Genomic DNA, 19,423 nt, shown 5'->3' with positions numbered 1-19,423 from the left:
CCTTGGCTAGTTCAGGTCAGCTGTCCTGGCTGTGCCCACTTCTAGGTTCCTGTGAAAATTAACTCTATCCCAGCTGAACCCAGGACAACCTGTTACTAGGATGTTCTGTACTTCAACATTTTTTCTTACAGGCTGCAGAGTTACTGATGAAATACTACACCTAGTGCCAAATAAAGAGAACTTCTGGCTCATGCTCCATGCAATTAAACTGTGGGCAAAACGTGAGTAATGTGATTGTTTGTGATCTTTAAACTTTTCAGAGGCACCTCATGCTGAAAAAATAATAGCATTAGAAGTCCTTCAGCTTTGGATAGCTGTTTAAATAACAGTTTTTTACCCCCATGGGGTAGATTCTGTGTGTTTTTTAATGGGGGTAGAGTGGGGAGAAGAGGGGAGTGCCTACAAGACAAGGTGCTGCATTGCTTATCAGGAACTTGACTACAAAGGATAAAAATGCCAAGTGAAGTATAAAAGCTTGATACATAAGGAATAAGAAAATACCGTTTGCGCATGTGACTAGAGCAAGTGCTAGAAGAATGGCAGAACCTTCTTCTTAAGGGAAGTTGGAGTGAAGCAGTAGCTGTAGCAGTGCAGGCAAATTTCAGAGTAGCAGTATTTTGGGAAGTGGTGTGGTACCGATTCTTTTTCTCATCGCTGTAAGGACCAACAGTTTTGGCCTCGTTGCACTGCAAAAATAACTGACTTGGAGGCTGAAGGGTGCTAGGTATTCTATAGATTGTGAAGGTGGTGCTGTAAATTTGAAGGACTATACTTGGGCATGGGAAGACTACAGGCTAAGGACAATGTCTGCATTGTAGGACGTGGCATTTACTCCAACATGCTGGGATTCCTTGGTAGGGTTTCCTGGGCCGTGCTAGTAGCAAGAACGTGTCAGCTCTATCCAAACGCTTTGGCTTCTACTCTGGTTAACAAGTTCTTGTTTTTTTCAAAATGGTAAGAGCTATTTATGACTATTTTAATTTGCAGAAAGTAGTTACACTTTTTGTGGTAGTTCTTTATATAAGATTTACACCAACAACATTCAATCCTACCCTGAATTACATGGCAGAGTTTTAAATGGATGGTGAGTTACTGGCTTTTCTTACACAGGGAGTGGCCAAAACCTGTATTGCTGAAACAGCACAAAGAGAGCAATCTTAACTTACCAGTATGGGACCCTAGGGTATGTAGACATTGAATTCAGAAGCCTTTAAACTTTCTTCTAAGCTAAGCTGCTGGTGCTGAGCACAATTGTTTTAACATCATAGGTGAACTGATGAGACCGATATCATGTAATGCCTATCATCACCCCAGCCTATCCACAGCAGAACTCTACATACAACGTGTCTACATCAACGCGAGTGGTAATGGTAGAGGAGTTAAAACATGGTAAAGTTCTTTACATGCTTATTAACTGATTAAAAAGTATAATTCTTGCTCTATGAAACCACATTATCTGAATTGGTTATATTCTGCGAGGTGTTCCGCCCTTTTAGGCAGAAGAGTTCTCTGGGAAGTATATCTGTTGCAGGCAATAAGGGACCAGTTTTACAATGAACTGTTGTAGTAGACCTGCATTGTGTCAAGGGAATCCCTGCTTTTTGATCTGTCAATCATTGTTCAAAACCTTTATCTTATAAAGTTTATATCATGCTCTGCTAGTCTTTAAAAAAAAAAAAAAATGGTAGTAAGGTTTTCAACCTTAATTGTAGGTCTTGCAGTTACGAATGAGATTCTCCAAGGAAAATCAGACTGGTCAAAGCTCTTTGAACCACTGGACTTCTTTCAGAAATACAAGTATGTATGAAATCTGTTATCTGAACTTGAAATTATTTACTTACTGGTTAGCATAGTGAGTTTTAGCTTGCAGTCTCAATAGAAGGTGGCATTGATGTTTGTTTTTCAGAAACTGGAGGTAGTCATATGAATTTCGGTAAGGATAAGTATAGGGAAGATAGAAAAACTATATGTGTTATGCCACTGACACTGTTCTTATTAAAAGAAATCAACTCTGATACTTAGAATGTAGCAGAATGCAATTATAAAGGGTGTAATCAGTTTTTCTTCAGTTAATACTGTGCCGAATGCAGGATATAATCTGTCTTGTCTGGAAGTCACATTCTATACATTTAAGGCAGTTTTGGTTTCACTTGAAGGAATATAAAGTCCTGAGCTAGGATATCAATTTTTCTTTTCTTCTAGACATTATATTGTGCTGACTGCTAGTGCCTCTACTAAAGAGCATCACTTGGAGTGGTAAGTCTTGCTTTGAGTGTGGGTTCAATAGATAATTGACACTCAATTCAGTGTTGCAGTTAAAAAAAATAAAACTTTCAACTGTGCAGCTAGGCATGGAATACAGTACGGAGTTAAGTAGACAGTTCCTCAGCAAAACTAAAAGCTTTCTTGTGAAGGGAAGTTAGCATAAGTTATCTTGCTGTTTAAGAAGTTAACCTAAAGACCTAAGTCATGATGAGAAGGAACAAAGAGGGTTAGTGTGCGTATGCTCTGTGTCATCTGGAGAAGCAGATGCCAGGAGTCTAAGGAGACTACTTACCCAAGGCTACTTCAGTTAGGAAGATGTTCCTTGTTGCAGAGACTGAAGTAAATGGGGATTACTTGATGTCATCAGATGCGTAGTGGACACTGGAGAGCTTGATCTTTTACTGACTTACAGAGCAGTGGTCTCCAAACTTTTGTGCACTCCTGTGAGCAAAACAACAACAAAAATAGTCATTTTTGAACACATAGTTGCGGTCTATATCTACTTCTTTGCAAGTTACGTACACATTACTGAAGCTCTAATCTTTTCTTCCTGGACCCAGTGGATTGTCTTGTGCACCCCCTGGCGTACACCCCCCGGCATACACCCTGCCCCCCCCCCCCTTTTAAGACCCCTGTTTTAGAGCCTTAGAAGACTTGGTTTCATAGCTTTTTTACTGGATGTAATATTTAATTTAGGACTAGATTGCACTCAATGCTAAGTTGCTCTGGTTAGGTAGTCCGCCTGTTCCAGAGCCTACTTTTCTCCAGTGAAGTGAAACAAGGCTGTTTAATCGGGGTGAAACCTGACCGTCTGCACAGAGTACCTGAATGCTGATAAATAGTGTTTACTGAGTTTTAATCTAGTAGTGTGCTCAGGCATCTTGTGTTTAGTGCTGGAAATGATCATCTCAGCATGCTTGGTAGTGGATAGGTAAATTGCAGGAGTGCTGATCTACTTTGTGAAAGGTAATGTGAGAACCACTTCAACTGTGGTTAGAGAAAATGACTGCTTACGACATGACATTTGTCACTGTCTCAAGGGAGACATGCCAATAATAACTTGTTGAACCTGTGTGAATGGGCTGACTAACTGTGAGTCTTGAAATAAGGGGAAACGGTGAGGAATTAAGGTACTGTAATGTGTGTGGTGTTCTCACTCTTAAGAAATGAGTACTTTACCTGCTTTGCTCAAGTAAGCAAGCAAAATAGCTCTGTGTAACAGACCACTGTTCTGAGGGCACCTTGGTTATACTTCAAAGTTTGGCTTGCGCTTTAAGGCAAATAATTTAATTCTTATGCTACCTCTAAAAGACATCTTCTCTCATGTTTAAAAATAGCTCTAATAGGTAATACCTTTTACCTGAACTTTTTAATGTGTTCACTTAAAAATCGTATCAGCTACAGCTTGATGTCAGTTGCAGTTAGGTATACAACAAGGAGTTATGGGCAGAGGGCTTAGAGCCAAATAGTTTTTAATGTGAAATGTTTTTAAGTGAACAAAGTTTATCGTATCTCACAATAAAGATGAGGAAAGTTCTGGCTCCAGTAAAAGCTGACGTTTTTGCAGTGACAGAAATGGCAGCAAATGGGGCTTAGTTTTGCATCTGGGAAAATGAAAAGCAGAAGATAAATTTGCTTCAGTTTGTCTGCTATAAGAACAAGTTTAGTTCACCAGCTCTTGAATGGATTTGGGAATAGATGGCACATCTCTGTTGTTCATCAACATAAGATACTTGTGAAGAACGTAGAGTTCTGACTGCTTTCAAGGGTAGCAGTGTTTTAGGTAGAAGGGTAAAATGCCAGTACTTCATTTAAAAGAATAGCCTTTGTGGTCATGATACATTTCTTGGGTAAGTCTCTGATGAGACTGTGTTGACTGGATCGTTTGTTTATTAAAGGAACTATATTCTTCAGTTTGGCTGGAAGAGGGTAAACTCTTTTCACAGGTCAATCTGCAGGAAGAATAGCTTCTTTACTCAGGTGTAATGGAAGAGTTGTGCTCGAGCCTTTTCTAAACGGTTGTTCTCCTTGATCTTAGGGGTAAAAAAGAAGTTTTGCTGCACTTCAAAATGCAGCCAGAGGTGCTGGGAATCTGCTTCTTGTTGATATTTTCATCATAGGTTATATGTTGAAGTGTTGTATCTGACCCGTTAAAAGTACAAGTTAAACTTGTTTGCCTCTGTCTTTGGAAACTTTAAAGCTCAAATGTCACTGGAAACTTCTCAAACTACAGTGTGTGTGATATAAATATCTAGTATCTGCTCAGCTGAATGAAACTTACTACTTACTGACTGGTTAGCATTTTTGTATTAGCATTGTATTGTAAAAAGGCATATAACGACTGTGCTGGATACAGTTAAAAATGAGTAAATGTCTCTTGTTCATATTAGGATTGGTCTTGTCAAATCTAAAATTCGTGTGCTGGTTGGAAACTTGGAGAGGAATGAATTTATATCTATTGCACATGTAAAGCCACAGTCTTTCCCTGGCAGCCGAGAACTTTGTAAACAGTGAGTTTCATTACTTTTCTGAACTGAAGTGTGGCTGATGTATTGTACCTTGTTTATATTCCTTCACCTCAGCTTACCTGTGAGAGATGCTCAGTTACGTACCTACTGTTTTGTAGGTACGAGGTCTGACAGGCAAGGTTCTGAGCATGTAGGATCTTTTTAAAGAAGGGAGAACTTCAGGGAGGAGTTCTCAGAGAACTTAAGTATGGGCTGACTCTAATCTTTAGCTGCTGCATACAACTAAATTGTTTTGCTTACTCCCTTCTTGAGAGTACATACTAGCATCCAGATAACTGGCATCTGTGCATAAATGATAGATTTGTGAATCTGTCTTTTTAGGAGTGGATATGTGTCAATGTGGTTTCTTGGAATTGTATTTAGGAAAGTGGAAAATGCAGCAAGTGTTAACGTTGATTTAACGTACGTTATCCAGTCGTTCAAAGGTAAGCCTATATTTTGCTCTAGTCTTGTAGGGTTTCATTTTTTTATTCTAGTGCAAGTTGCTTCACAAAGTGAATTGTGCTTCCTTCTGGTATTAGCTATTAGATATTTCTATGGAGCGCGAAACATAGAAGATTAGCCTGAAAAACATACTGTTTTGACACTTTGGAACAGTAAGTCCATCTTGAAACAAAAGTGTGTACTAAAGTCCTATACCATATACCACATGTGAAATAACTGCTCTGCAGATCATAGTAAACTCTCACAAAGGAACTGCGATTCATGAGGTGGACAGTCAGATGTGAAGCCAGGAGATGTCCATTTACTGGGTGTAGCTACACTTGTCAAAAACAGTTGTCAGTTGCTGAACTTTGAAAGTGGGAATTAACTGTATCAGTCTCTAAAATAAGTTGTTAATGCCTGTTGAGAGTATTTTTTCCAAAATAACAATTTATGTATGATATCATCCCAGAACTTTGAAAAGCAGTGAGTGGTCGCATTGTAATGACACGCAGTCTTGCATGTAAAGCTTCATGTTCATCTTCCATTATTACTTTTGATAGATGTAGAAATAAAGTAATATTTCAAGTGTTGTTAGATAATGCTAGAATAAAGGGATTTTGGGGTGAGCAGTCATTTGAAAGTATAGGTCTTTTCCACAGTCTGTTTACTTCTTCCCAAGCTGACTGCTCTTGTGCCTTTCAGAAGTGCACGTGTGCTGTGAGGCTCATGCCTTGCTATCATAATGACAAACTAAGGAAATCGGGTTACTCTTCTGAAGTGACAAGTGTGTTTGGACAAAAAGTTCTAAACAGTGCACTCCTTTAAACTCTTCATCAGTGCAAACAAACATTTATCCATGGTACCAGCGTGAGCTGTGTGTTGTGTTGCTCAGACAACATGAGTAAATGCAGTAAAAGCTGACCTTCTTTTTAGCTCATGCTTTGGGATATGAGAAAAACACAGAAAAAAAGCATCAAAACTCTTGTCTGAGTTTCAAGCCAGGTGGGGTGACTTCCTCAGACTTGTACTCTTCTCTGAACTGATGCTTGTCTTATACGTTACATCCAGTGGCACTGTGTTTCAATGTTGTGGCAAATGTAAATTATGTCAACAAGGTTTATGTACTGCTAAGAGGCTAGAACTAATGTTAAATCCTGTATTTCTATGCACAAACTTTATTAGCATAGCTGTGTGCTCTTAGTTTAGTGAAGCACAGCCAACAATATGTTTCAGATACAGGGTTTGAATCCAGAGAGATTGAACAGAAAAGGTGTTTCTTGAGAGGTGTGATATCCCCTGGCAAATGTGGGAGTGACCAGTAGTTACATGCAAGAAAGCTTTTATCATGTGCCTTGACTTTGAGAGATTATCTCTAGAGGGCAAAGTTGATGGGCTCAAGAGTATAAGGCTCATAGTTTGGAAGGCTTTTGTTAAATGAACTTTATCTCACTTTTCCATAAAAACATTATTGAATTTACTTTGAAGCAACTGTTCATACCAGTGTGAATGTTCATATGTGTGCTTTTATTTCACTTCTAGGTCTCCTGTAGAAAGACTTATAAGCCTTTTTGTTTTTGTTGCATGTCCTTACTTTGATTCCCACTCTGTATGTTAGTAAGCTGACTTTCCAGTTATGCTCACGATAGGCTTGTTAAACTTACCTAAATGTGACTTAATTCTGTAATAACTGCTGTGCTAGTATAGCATTTTTTAGTTGCATAAAAGGTTCTTTGCAGGCAATTAAGAAAAACTGGTTTAAATTGTGGTGGTTCTGATAAGTCAGATGTCCCTAAAATCTAGACTGTCTTGGACAGATAGAGTTTTAACACCCGAATTAGTGAAAAAAAAAACCCACAATCACCACTGTAAATATCAAACAAAAAAATTAGTCTAAATCTTGATTAAGGTGTCTGGTCTCTCATCAGCTGAGCACAGTTGGGTTGATTCAGAAATTCCTCTAGATCTATTTTCAACCAGAAAACTAAGGGTTAAGGAGTATTATCTCCTTCAGGCTAAAATCAGCTCAGATGTGAGCTGCATGATTAGCAAACCACAGCTGTAACTGAGCACATAAATGTATATTTGAACTTAAATAGCTATTACATACCTGGTCTGTACTGGATGTGAAATGGGCATCTTGGGTCACGTTCATCTTGGGACAACTTCTTATTCTTTGTTTGGGCTGGACAGACTTAAAGGCTTGCTGTTTCTAAAGAAACCGTATGTAACTTTGACAAATACCTAATGCAAACATTCCCACTAAGCTACAACGCTAAATTTCCTGTTAGTTTCCAGCCAGGCTAACAACCTCAATATGCTAAAGGATGGTATGAAGATTGAGGCAGCTCATGTGAAGAGAAAGCATCTCCACTATTTTTTGCCTGCAGAAACCTTACAGAAAAGAAAGAAGGTATAATAAAAATTTGGCTCTTCTGGCATTTTTTTTTTGCTTTAATAATTACTTCATTATTTTGTTGTTGTTGTTTCAGCAAAGCATGCTAGGTGCTAGTCAAAATGCTAGTGGGCTTCAGTGCAAAAGGACTTCTTCAGATGGAAGTTGTTTGGACAGTTCCAGAGACACAGACTCCAGAACACCAGATAATGTCTCTTCTTTAAATAAGATTTCTAAATTGGACACTTCTACAGCAGAGAGATAAAGGTTAGCACCATAACCTTAAAACTGTGAAGAAGCTGCTTTTTAACTGACTCGCAATGTGAATGAGGTCTAGGATTTTGTGTTGAATCTATGTTGTTCATAAGCATGTGGAGCGCTCTAATGGCTTCAGGAACAAAGCTGTCATCTCCTTTGGGCACATGGGGAGAGACAGGTTAAAGAAATCCTTGAAAAAATTAATTCAGTGTATGTGAACACATATAGGAAGAAAGAATGTGATACCAGAGAAATTATTTGGTCTTGAATGTAGATCCCCATAGTTTAGCATGTAACTTGAAGCCAGAGTGTTTTATAGGTAGGTAGCTGTTCTTTCTAACAAAAAGTATGGTTAATGCCAAGCAGTATTATGTCCTAATGAAGTGCTGATCTTGATCACAGAAACACTAGAGCTGCTGCTGACTTGGTGCAGCAGTATGAGAACTCGGGCAGTAAAAGAGTGTGTCACTTCCTGGGAGGTCTGCTTGTTCATGAGCTACTTCAGCCCAGGAGGAATATGTAATCTTGAGAGTAATAGCCCAAGAGTACCAAATGTGTAATGCCTGCTGTGTTCAGACCATTTGGTACTGTAGGAGTAGCATTAAAAATAAAATAAAATGGGATGCCTGTATGGGTAGAGCAGATACATTCATGAAAAGCAGTACAGAGTGCTGGATATACTACCCTGGAAAACAGTGCAAGTACATAGAGACTGACTAAAGAAAATGCTTAAGTTTAAATTTGCGGTCTGAAGTTCAGCAAAATGAAGATCTCATTCTAGATTGCCTGTGAGTTTGTTGTTTGGTAGAGCTGTGACAATGAGATAAGAAGATAGACATTTGTCTTGCATGGACTTTCTGGAAAGGAAAAGTACAGTATTTTACAAACTAGCATTTTATAACTCTAGCATCTGACTTTTACAGAAATGCTGTGTATCAGAAATCTAACGGTGCTAACAAGAGAGAGAAGCTACCTTGTGTAGCTGTGCCATCAGTGTCTAAGGGACTCTCCATTCCTGTTACTGATTCAAGTATGTATTGAAGTAGTGGGTGGAATGCAGTCTTTAATTTCATGGCTGAACTCTAGAAGCGCGGTGTCTCCTACAGAAATGGAGGCTACAGTTGCAATAAGAACATTGGGAGCTCCAGTTGGTTGCACCATTCCAGGACATAACACAGGTTCTCAACTCGGATCACATTTTGTCCAAGGACAGCATGAATTAAGTGGGACTCCAATTACAGATCCTAAGAATGCTGCACCTAAACGACCTTATTCAGTGACCACTGAAGGACCTCATTCACCTCCATCAGAAGAATGCCCCAAAACACTAGCAGACGGAGAAAAGGTAAGGAAGGGGGGCTAGGCCAGGGAGGGTTTGAAGTAGAATTAATTCTTGATGTACAATGAATGACATAACTGAGAAGAAATGCATATATGCATCCCCAGTGGATTCAGGAATCTAAATTTAAGCATAATGATAGTTTTACTAGGATGTAGATGTGAGAAATTGTCTTGAATATACTTTATAGCTATTAAACAAATTTTTTTTTCCAAGATCTGGCACTAGTGACTGTTTCTGGTCTGGTGGCAGGGTCTCTAAATACTACTGTACTTGTATATTACTGCACTGACCAATTGCTGAATGAACTGACTTATTTGGAAGCGGTTCTTAATTCAGGAAAAAAAAAAAATCTCAAAATGAAGAGGATATGAATCTTATAAATTTAAAAGCATGAGCTAATCTTGTTCTGGCAGATGATTTTTGAATGCCTATTGATAGGTTTGCTGCTTTAGAAATCAGCAGCCTACTCAATAGGTTGTCCACTGCTGACATGACAGTGTGGAGTTGCTTGTTAAATCTTGTTTTTGTGGAAGCTTTCGATTAATGCTTGATTTGTTTTATTGCTATACATAACTCTCCTTAAACAGCTGTTTGTGTGGCTTGACCTCTGATTTGAGGCAGAGGCAAAGAACAACTAGAAAAAACTCAATTTTGACACTTGTAAAGAATCAGCTTGCAGAACTGTTACCTACTATTGAATATTTCAAGTACAGATTTCAAGGTTTGGGTAGTAAGACTTTTTGCGAGGCTTGAGATTGCTGTGTGGTAATGGTAGTCTTGTCTAAATGTTGTTTTAAGAATGGCCACTAATACACTTAATGTGTTGACTGGAAGCTGTACTCAAATATGAGGGTAATTTTAGCATAGCAATTATTCTGGGCCTGTGTATTCTGTTCTTCTAGTTAACTGGCCAGGATTCAGCATTAAAAGATGGTGGCAATCCAGAAGATGTCAGCAGCAGATCTACAGACAATGTAATTTTGAAGGGGTTTTACTCAGTGGACTAACTGGAAAGCTGAATGGACTGTTTCAATGCCTAGACTACCTCACACAAATACTCTATGTGTTTGTTGATGTAAACAAAAATATGCCTTTTAGTTTAACTTATTTCAGTCTTCATTTCCCAAATATATTCTTGTAAGAGTTATCCTTATTAGTCTTTTTAAAAGTCTTAACTGTCACTAGCTGAAACAGCTTTTGAAAAAGCCACAAAACCCAACCTGTCCTGTGACTTGGATTCAGAATGTATGTAAACAGGTTAACTAGTCACTGCAAGCACGCTGTTGTTCAAAGTGTATATGAACGTGCTTGTATTCATTTGTGCTTTCCTAGTGCATGTGCATATATTGTTCTTATCTTAAATTATTTTCCCATAGGCCACATACACTCCTGTGCATCTATCACAATGGTGCTCAGCTTCCTCAGCTAGTAGCTTTCCACTGCCTAAGACAGCCATGCACTACACAAGTATTGCCTCCCATGGAGGCCCATAAATAATTTAAATATTGAAGAAGATGCAGCAGAGGATGCTACCAAGGTATGGAGATGATAGACGTGTCCCATGCCGTTGTATCTGATTTTTGTCTTGAGACTGCTCCAGCATGAGACTTGAGGGCTTTTTTGTTGTCACTGGGTAGGAAAGCTAAACTCAGAACACACAGCTGAAGATGTACTTAAACATTGCAATAGCCAAGGCTGTTGTGACACTGCTACCCACCTGCAAGGTAGAGTCTTGAAAGGAATTGGCATGCAGAGAGTGTTTTCAGATAAACCCTGAAAGCTGTTCTACGTGGTTACATGAAAACTTGTAGTAGTCTGAAGTTCCAGTTCTGTAAACCGGTAACACTGCTTACCCAGTTAAGTGCATGAGGGTTTTTTGAGGGGTGGGGAGAAGTTCTGATCCTATGAAAGAAATGTTGTGCTATCTCTTTATTGTAATTTCTTTATAACTTGGTGTTTTTGTAAATGAAGTTGTATGTTTTTCCAGAGTATTTTTGTATGTACTGTAAAATACTGTCTTCCAAAAAGAATTTTGGTTGGTTTGTTTGTTTGTTTGTTTTTTAATGCACGTGGGATCTGCTTAAAAACCCCAAACAAGTAAACCAAATGTAAGGCGGGCAGGGCAGTGCCACAAAAAATATGTTCTACAAAATGATGATGTCATGGTAGAGTAAATTTGAGGAGACTAGGAACACTGCTTTCCTGCTTCTAGTATTTCCAGGTTTTGAATTAACACCCTCTGAATAGTGCAGCTTGCAAACTGCATTGACAGCAGAAGTCCCAGTTTGCTGTGCGGACAACAGATACCCCTGAATTCTTTTAAAATTAGTTGCTTGGCTTAAACAGCAATTCTGAGCTCTGATCATCTTAAGCATCCACCTAAAACCCTAGTGACAAGACCCAAGAGGCATGTAGCTATCTTGTGAGGTCCTCATTCTCCAGCATTCCCCCTACTGCTAGTATTCCAAACTTGTGGAGAAAGCATGACTATGACCATATACTTACTTTTTTCCTTATTACCTCTGGTTTCCAGCTTGCTTCAAGTGCAATTTATCTCTTAGAAAATTTGCCTTAGTGGGTTTGAGAGGTCTTCTTCTTCCTTCTCCCCTCCAAAAACCCCAAAACTTCAGAGTGCAAGGCTTAGGTTTACTCACAGGTTAAAATTAAGAAACAGAACCCATGTAACTTAAGTGGCTTTTAGCAGAGCCACACCTTGAGTTTGTAAAATGGTTACCTTGGTTTTGTGACCAAGGTTAAAACCATGGTATTTAAATACTGTCAAGTCTGTGTACTAGTTACAGTAGGTATACAACTTCAGCACCTGTGTAAATAAAAATCCATCAGGAATTTGAAGGAATTAAAGCTGAAGTAGGTGATAAGATAAACAGCAAAGCAAATGTGAAAAGTAAGTGTTTTGTAGTAGTCTACAACCCTGTGATATAACCATGCTTTTAAACAAATTCTTCCACTTGAGTATCCCAAGGCTGTTAAAGGCTGTCTTGCCCTTAACCTCTAGGTCAGCACATGCATTTATGCAACTAGTCTCAAACTAACCTAGCTCATTGATACCAAAGTATATGCCTTTACATGGATTTACTTTATTTGTTTTTACTTTTGCTTTGCAGAATTATATTCTGATGGCTCTTACTTTTTTGTTTGTTTGTTTTGTTTTGTTCCTCTCACTCTTAGGGTGTTAAAAAGAAGTTTAGGAAGAAGTTAGGTTGCTAGTTTCCTGGACTTGATCCAGCACAGGTGAGGTTACATGCTTTACCTTAATATACCCTGACTCAACGCTTGGCCCAGTGCAGAGTGACGTCACTGTTCTGGAGTTTCCCTGGCTATTCCAGAAGTTCAATACTGCCCCAGGACTATGCAGATTAGATTACAGCTGTTTTAAATAAAGTTCAAACTGCAACAATTCAACTGAAATACTTTCCTTTGTTTATGGAGCAAGTGCTCTGTCAAAGTGATTGAAAGAAAAGTTACTCATGCATAAAGACTGGGTGAGGGAGGGTCTTTGATACCAGACTTCCTGCAAACTTTGCTGTTTCTATCTGCTTTCTTAGCTGGTTGCTGTGTGTGCGGCTTGGAGGTCCAGGTGGAAGGGGTGAGGGATGCACGATCAATCTCCTTAAAGAGGAGCAGCTCGGTGTTGAAATTGTGTATGGTTAGTAACTTTGAGCAAGACATTCCATTGCAGGAATTAACGTCTCCTGTGGTTTTACTTGTTAGGTCTAAGCAAAGAAGTGGTTCATGTGACGTCACCTCCACTTCTGCTGTTGCAATGGATGTCCCTGTAGAAACTAGAGAGAGAAAGTAATAGAATACTTTTTGCCTTAATGAGTCAAAAGCCAAGGGCAAAAAGAAAAAATATCTTGAAACTGTTAATCTTGACTTTGACTTTGGGAGGGAGAAGGCTTATTAATACTGCCTTTACATAACACTAAGCCTCCACTGGAGTGCCCAAAGCCCTATATTAGGGAGCAAAGCTTCATTTCTGGGCTCCATAGAAGAACCAATAGGTTGCCTTCTTGTTTAGGGTCCAAAGCGTCATGTGTAGCTTCTAGCCCCTCCTTTTTAGTGCCCAAAGCCTCATGTTTAGGGCAGAAATACTCCTTTTTAGGGTCCAAACCTGTCTTTTATTACCCATAGCCTTTTTTAGGGCCCACAGTTTCATTTTTTGGATCTAAACCCTTATTTTAAGGTGCAGAAAGCCTCTTTCTAGAGAGCAGCCTCCTTTTAATGGTCCAAAGGCTCAGGTTTAGTTTCCAAAGTCTCAGGTTTAGAGGCCAAAGATGCATTTTTAGTGTCCAAAACCTCATTTATAGGTTCCAAGTCCCTCTTTTAAGTTCCAAAGACTCGCTAGCTGACATAGTATCAGCAAGGCTCTCTCTAATGGTCTTTGTACATCTCACGGTCTCGGTATGGGTGTGACTGTCTGTAGCAGTGTCGCGGTCTTTTTACTGCAATCAGTGTCTGTAACAGTATCTATATGGGTACCTCCATGCCTAATTGTACCTGTACCTGCGTCTGTACTGGTATCTGTATGTGTGTGCCTTCAATTGCATTTGGATCAGTACCTGTATGTTTAATGGCACCTCTATCCGTAATGGTATTAGGAGCTGCAGCTGTAGTTGTAGGTGTAATGGAGTGTGTGCTTGTGTGTGTGACCATACTTGTATCTGCAATGCTGAAAGTTATGGTGTCTGACTGTATCTATAGTTGTACATATTTTACGGCTGTATCTGCAATTGAAAGCGTGTGCGTCTTTAGCAATAATGGTGCCTGTGTGCTGGTTTTAGCTGGGACAGAGTTAATTTTCATCATGGGAGCCTGTATGGTGCTATGTTTTGGATGTGTTCTTACAACAGTGCTGATAACACAGGGATGTTTTACATATTGCTGAGCAGTTCTTACCTAGTTAGCATCGAGGCCTTTTCTGCTTCTCATAGTGCCCTGCCAGTGAGCAGGCATGGGGTGCACAAGAAGTTGGGAGGGGACACAGCTGGGACCGCTGACTCCAGATGACCAAAGGGATATTCCAGACCATATGATGTTGTGCTCAGAAATCAAATCAGGGAGGTGGTAGGGGTGGGTGGGGATAATTGCAGGGGGCTGCTGTTTCTCAGGTACTGGCTGAGCATCCATCGGTGGTGAGCAATTGGGATTTTTTTGCATCACGTACTTTTCTTGGTTTGGGTTGGGTATTTTTGTGCATGTGTGGGTGTTCCCCCCTATTCTTCTTATTAAATTGTCTTTATCTCAACTCAAATGTTTTTGCCCTTTCACCCTTCCAATTCTCTCCCCATTCCATTGTGGGTTGGGAAGTGATCGAGCAGCTGTGTGATGCTTAGCTGCCTACTGGGGTTAAACCCAACGTGGGGCTGAAAGGGTTTGACCAGAGCGTACTAGAGGGAACCTATAATTATTACATCTCTTGAAGAGTTGCTGGTCATGATGTTGACTTCTCTGTTCTCGACATTGCTTTATCCGATCTGTGCCATGCTCCCTTTTTTGCTGTGCTGTGTAGCAGTTGGTGGTGTTTTGCCTGGAAGAATTATGATAAAAGCAGTGGCCTTGATCCTAATTTGGTATTTGGGCCCTGCATTTATGCCTTGCCTGTATTTTGGGAACCATTTTACGGAGACACTTCACAATTACATTTTTTCCCTTTTCTCTTCCAAGAGCCAATCAGTGGAGGAAAGAGAAGGGCACCTTCCCCTTTTTCTCCTGTGGGGTAGGTATTTTCTCTCTTCTTACAATAACTCTTCAGTATCGTGAGCATCCTTGGGTAAGCAAAATACTCCTATTGGTACTTCTCAGGAATATTGTTTCTGCTTTTTCAAAGGTTAAGCAGCTCTTTTGAGAGATCAGCACTGGGATATGACCCAAGGCAGTGCAGTATTAGGTGGCAAGGCACATGGAAGAATCTGGGCAGGTACCTGGAATGGTTGTCATGTCTGGGACTTCACCCCCGCACAAGTGTGGGATCCTAATGAAGTGACAGAATGTTTGAAAAGAGCATGCCCTGGCCCTGGCTATGCCAAAGAGACACAAGTTGGGGCACTGTTCTGGGGCCTGGCCTGTGCCTACTGAGCACTATTCATGACTATTCAGCACCCTCAAGGAGAAGAGAGGGTCTCTGGATCTGAAGACACACAAACAGACATTGTGGCTAAACTGGAGACCAGCCCCCAACTATATCAGGTGCCCCTACAGTTGGCTCCAGTTGAGTGTGAAGGAAAGGTATCCCTTCAAAGATCATGCAAGTTACCAAGTCAAGTGGACCACTGCTGAGGGACATATCCAGTATCTGAGGGAATTAGCTGGGAAGACAAACACCATAGCCTTTAACATACCCACCTCACCGCCTTACTCCTCCTTGCCCCAGCTTTGATTGCTAAGCATGACGTCATAATGTATGCAATATCCCTTTGGTCTGCTGGGGTCAGCTGTCCCGGCTATGTCCCCTTGCAGCTTCTTGCCCACCCCCAGCCTACTTGCTGGTGGGCAAGAGTGAGGAACAGAGAAGCCCTTGATGCTGTGCAAGCACTGTTCAGCAATAGCTGAATCATCAGTGTTTTATCAGGACTGCTTTGGTCATAAAACCAAACCACAGCACCCTATGGGCTGCCATGAAGAAAACTAACTGCATCCCAGCCAAAACCAGTGCAGTGAAGCATGTGCTGCTCCTACGATGAGAGCGAGACAACGCAGAGAGTGTTGGGTAACACAGGAGGGGCTGCTGTACCCCACGGGCCTTCAATCCCATCTCTTGAAAACATCCCAACTGCAGCCAACCCCAAAACGCTGCCTGACCAGACAGGGTCCCAGTAGCAGAGCCCTGCTGGTGCAGGGGGCAGACACAATATTTGGAAAAGGACTGGTGAGAAAGGGGGTGACTGTTTCTCAGGACAAGGGGGAAAATCTCTCGCCTCCCTGCCCAGCTGTGCCATCTCCCTGCTGGTGTCACAATGGACCTTCAAGTGACGTGGGCTGATGTCACAGGGGGGGTGCAGTGCATCAGAGGGAGGTGTCCCCAGCGCCACGGCAGTGCCGGCACTTCCCAGCGAGGCCTGGGTGCTGCTGGGCACTGCTCAGGGACTCCCCACCGCTGCCCTTCGGAGCTGCTCTGCGGCTGAGAGCGGGGTCAGGAGGCAGCAGGGATGCACTGGGGGACCCTCGCTGACAGACAGGAGAACGTCAGAGAGGAGTTTGGGGTGAGGAGCCGGGAAGAGTGTCCCTTCTCCTGAGCTGAGGGCAAGCAGCAAGCTCAGTGGAGGGCTGCTGCACCATGGCCATCAGCTTGGAGCTGAGCTGCTTGTTGCCCACACTGCTGCAGCTCTCTACCAAGGGTGAGGGTTTGGGGAGCTCCTTCCCCAGGGGTCACAGCGGGGCTGTCAAAAGCTGGGCTGTGGGGAGGTTGGACAGGGCTGGGGGCTGTCACGAGAGCCCTGCCTGAGGATTCCACCAGGCTCAGGGGACAATGTGGCTGCCAGGACTGCCAGGTCCTGGTACTGGGGCTGCCCTGAGTACCGAGGCTCCTGTGGGCAGGGCTCAGTCCCCTCAAAAGTGGGACCATTCAGAGCCAGCTTCCTCTGGGAGCTCCACAGACATGGCAGTGTTTTTCTGGGCTCTCTGTGTATGCCAGCATCTGTCATCCCTGGGGCAAGGAGCTTGCCAAGAGTCTGTGAGCTGTCCAGCCTGGAGCCTGAGCTCCCTTTCCCTCGCTTTCCAGAGACCGTGGCTGTCTGGGGAGCTGTGTCTGATTACATGCTGGGATAGCTGAAGCTGGACAAGGTGGGCTGGCATCCTGGTCGCCCTCACCCTGTAGGGCTTCAGTCTTCCTGAGAGCCTGGGCCCTGAGGAGCGATCCTTCCCTGAGCATCACAGCAGCACACCGAGACCACCTCGTGTGCCCAGAGCAGCTTCTTGGCAAACCGGGAGAGAAACCAAGTCCAGATCCAGTCTGAGAAGGTATTCAGCACCCCACAGGGCTTCACTCTTCCCTGTGGTCAGAGTGGTGAGACCAAGCAGAGAGACAGGGGATGATGCTGTGTCTGTGCCAAGGATAATCCCTGGGAATAAGTCCCAGGAGTATTCCATGTGCTGGAAATGTCCAGGAGCTTCCTAGCCAAGAGATGTTAGCAAATATTTTGATAAGGGGAAAGAAAAACATGGAGAAGAAGGTGGGTTTTTTTCAAAGCTTTCACTTTTCCTATCTCTGAAGTACTCACTCATCAGCCTTTTTGTCTTTTCCCTGGGCAGGGTGTCTTGGTTGCAGGACTTGGGAACTTCAGGATCTTTGCTGTGGTCCAAGAGCGATTCCATGGCAAACGAGTGGTATTTGTGGTTCGCAGACCCATCTTCCAGCTGGACATTGATGAATGGTGGCTGCTGGAGCTTGCGTTCCCCACAGTGATTATCCCTGGTGAGAAGGAAGCAGCCCCCTCCGCTTTCCCCCTCCAGGTCTTGGGGATCGTGGCTTGTGTGCTTCCTGTTCCTTGTAAAGGGCTGGGAGAAGTAGACAATTGCCACCAAAGGTCAGGGGACAGCTTGAGCTCCTGCAAAACAACTGACTCTGCAAAAGCTGTTTCTGTAAACGACCTTTTCTCTAGAACTTTGCTATGAATCTTCCCTGGAAATTGTACCTGCTGTGGCAGTGATGACATTCCTCCTCTTTGCAGATGATGTCAAGTTTGAGCTGCTGGACTACAAGCAGCTATCATGAGCCACCTCCTTCCCATGTCACATTGTGGAGAACTGTGTGCAAGAGTGTCACCCGAGACTAAGGGGACAGACAGGTTCTTTTAGGGATCCTTGCCAGAATGATTATGGCACTAAATCATAGTTATAATTAAGCTTTCTTTTCTTAACAGGATACTATGATTAGTATAGCGCCAAATTTATGATTAGAATAGCACAGGATTTCTACAAGCAGAATCAATGTAGAACAATTTATAAGTAGCATAATACAGAATTTATAATACAACTGAACTTATAATTTCTAATCACCTGGATCCTAATGTAAGTTAACTTATGTTTCCTAATTACCTGGACCCTCTGCAGATCAGGTCAAATCTGAGTACATGGTTTGCTGTCTCAGTACAAGAATCCTAATCTGGACTTGAAACCCATATAAAAGAATATGAGTCACTGCCTCAGTCCTCAGCAGAAGCAGACAATGGTGGAGGCGTCCCTGGCCACAGGGGTGTCACAGATCTCACTGTCCTGCAGCAGTTCCAGTCCAAGTTGCCCCCTTAGGACTTGTAAATGCTTGATTTACAGACAGTGCTCTGTAAATCAGGAGGCAACAGGAGGCCACAGGAGGACAAGGAGAAGGGGGCCAGAGGGGGCAAGAAAAACAGAAAAAGGAGGCAACAGGATGAAATGAGAGGCAGGAGGAGGCAACAGGAGGAGGAGGAAGAGGCAATAAGTCAACAGGAGTCAATAGGAGAAGGAAAAAGAGGAGTCAACAGAAGGACAAAGCAGCACACAGGAGATAAGGGAAAAGGAACCAACAAGAGGCAACAGGAGGAGAAAGAGAAGAAGGCAAGAGGAGGAAACAAGAGACAATGGAAGGAAAAAGGTGGCAACAGAAGGAAGAGGTAACATGAGGATGATAAGGAGGAGGAGGAAATGGAAGAATGAGGAGACCAGAGGCAACATGAGTAGGATTGAATAAAAACAGGACGCAAGAGTAGGCAAATGGAGAAATAGATGAGGAGGAGCAGGAGAAAGCTGGTGGAGGAAACAGGAGGAGGAGACAATAAGAGGCAACAGGAAAAGGAGAGCACAGGAGGAAACAAGAGGACAAGGAAAAAGGACATGAAAATGAGGCAAAGAGAGGAGGAGGAGAAGGGGACGGGAAGCAACAGGAGGAGAAGGAAGCACCAGGAGAAGGAAGCAAAAGGAGATACATGCAGGAGGAGTAAAAAGGAGGTAAGAGAAAGCAACAGGAGGATGTTGATGATGAGCAGGTGAAGTATGAGACAAGAGGAGGCAAGAGGAGACAATATAAGGAAGAGGAGAAGGAGAAAAGAGGAAGCAAGAGTACAAAACTGGAGAAGATGGAGGAGTAGGCATCAGGGGCAGTAAGAGGCAACTGGATGCACAAAGAGAAGGACGCATCATGATGCAACAGTAAGAGAAGAAGTGAAGAGGAGCAGGAGGCAACAGGAAGAAAAAAGTGGCAAAAGGAGGCAAGAGGAG

General features: G+C 42.2%; 1 pseudogene; it reads left to right on the top strand.

The window, feature by feature from the left end:
* LOC104835885 overlaps window positions 1-10,218 on the top strand; it is a 16,218-nt pseudogene extending 6,000 nt beyond the window's left edge.
* The last annotated feature ends 9,205 nt before the right edge of the window (window positions 10,219-19,423 follow it).

This window comes from Haliaeetus leucocephalus, unplaced genomic scaffold (genome assembly GCF_000737465.1).
Source record: "Haliaeetus leucocephalus isolate CR32 unplaced genomic scaffold, Haliaeetus_leucocephalus-4.0 Scaffold406, whole genome shotgun sequence".
NCBI classification, from domain to species: domain Eukaryota; kingdom Metazoa; phylum Chordata; class Aves; order Accipitriformes; family Accipitridae; genus Haliaeetus; species Haliaeetus leucocephalus.
This window is presented reverse-complemented; position numbering and strand designations above follow the sequence as displayed.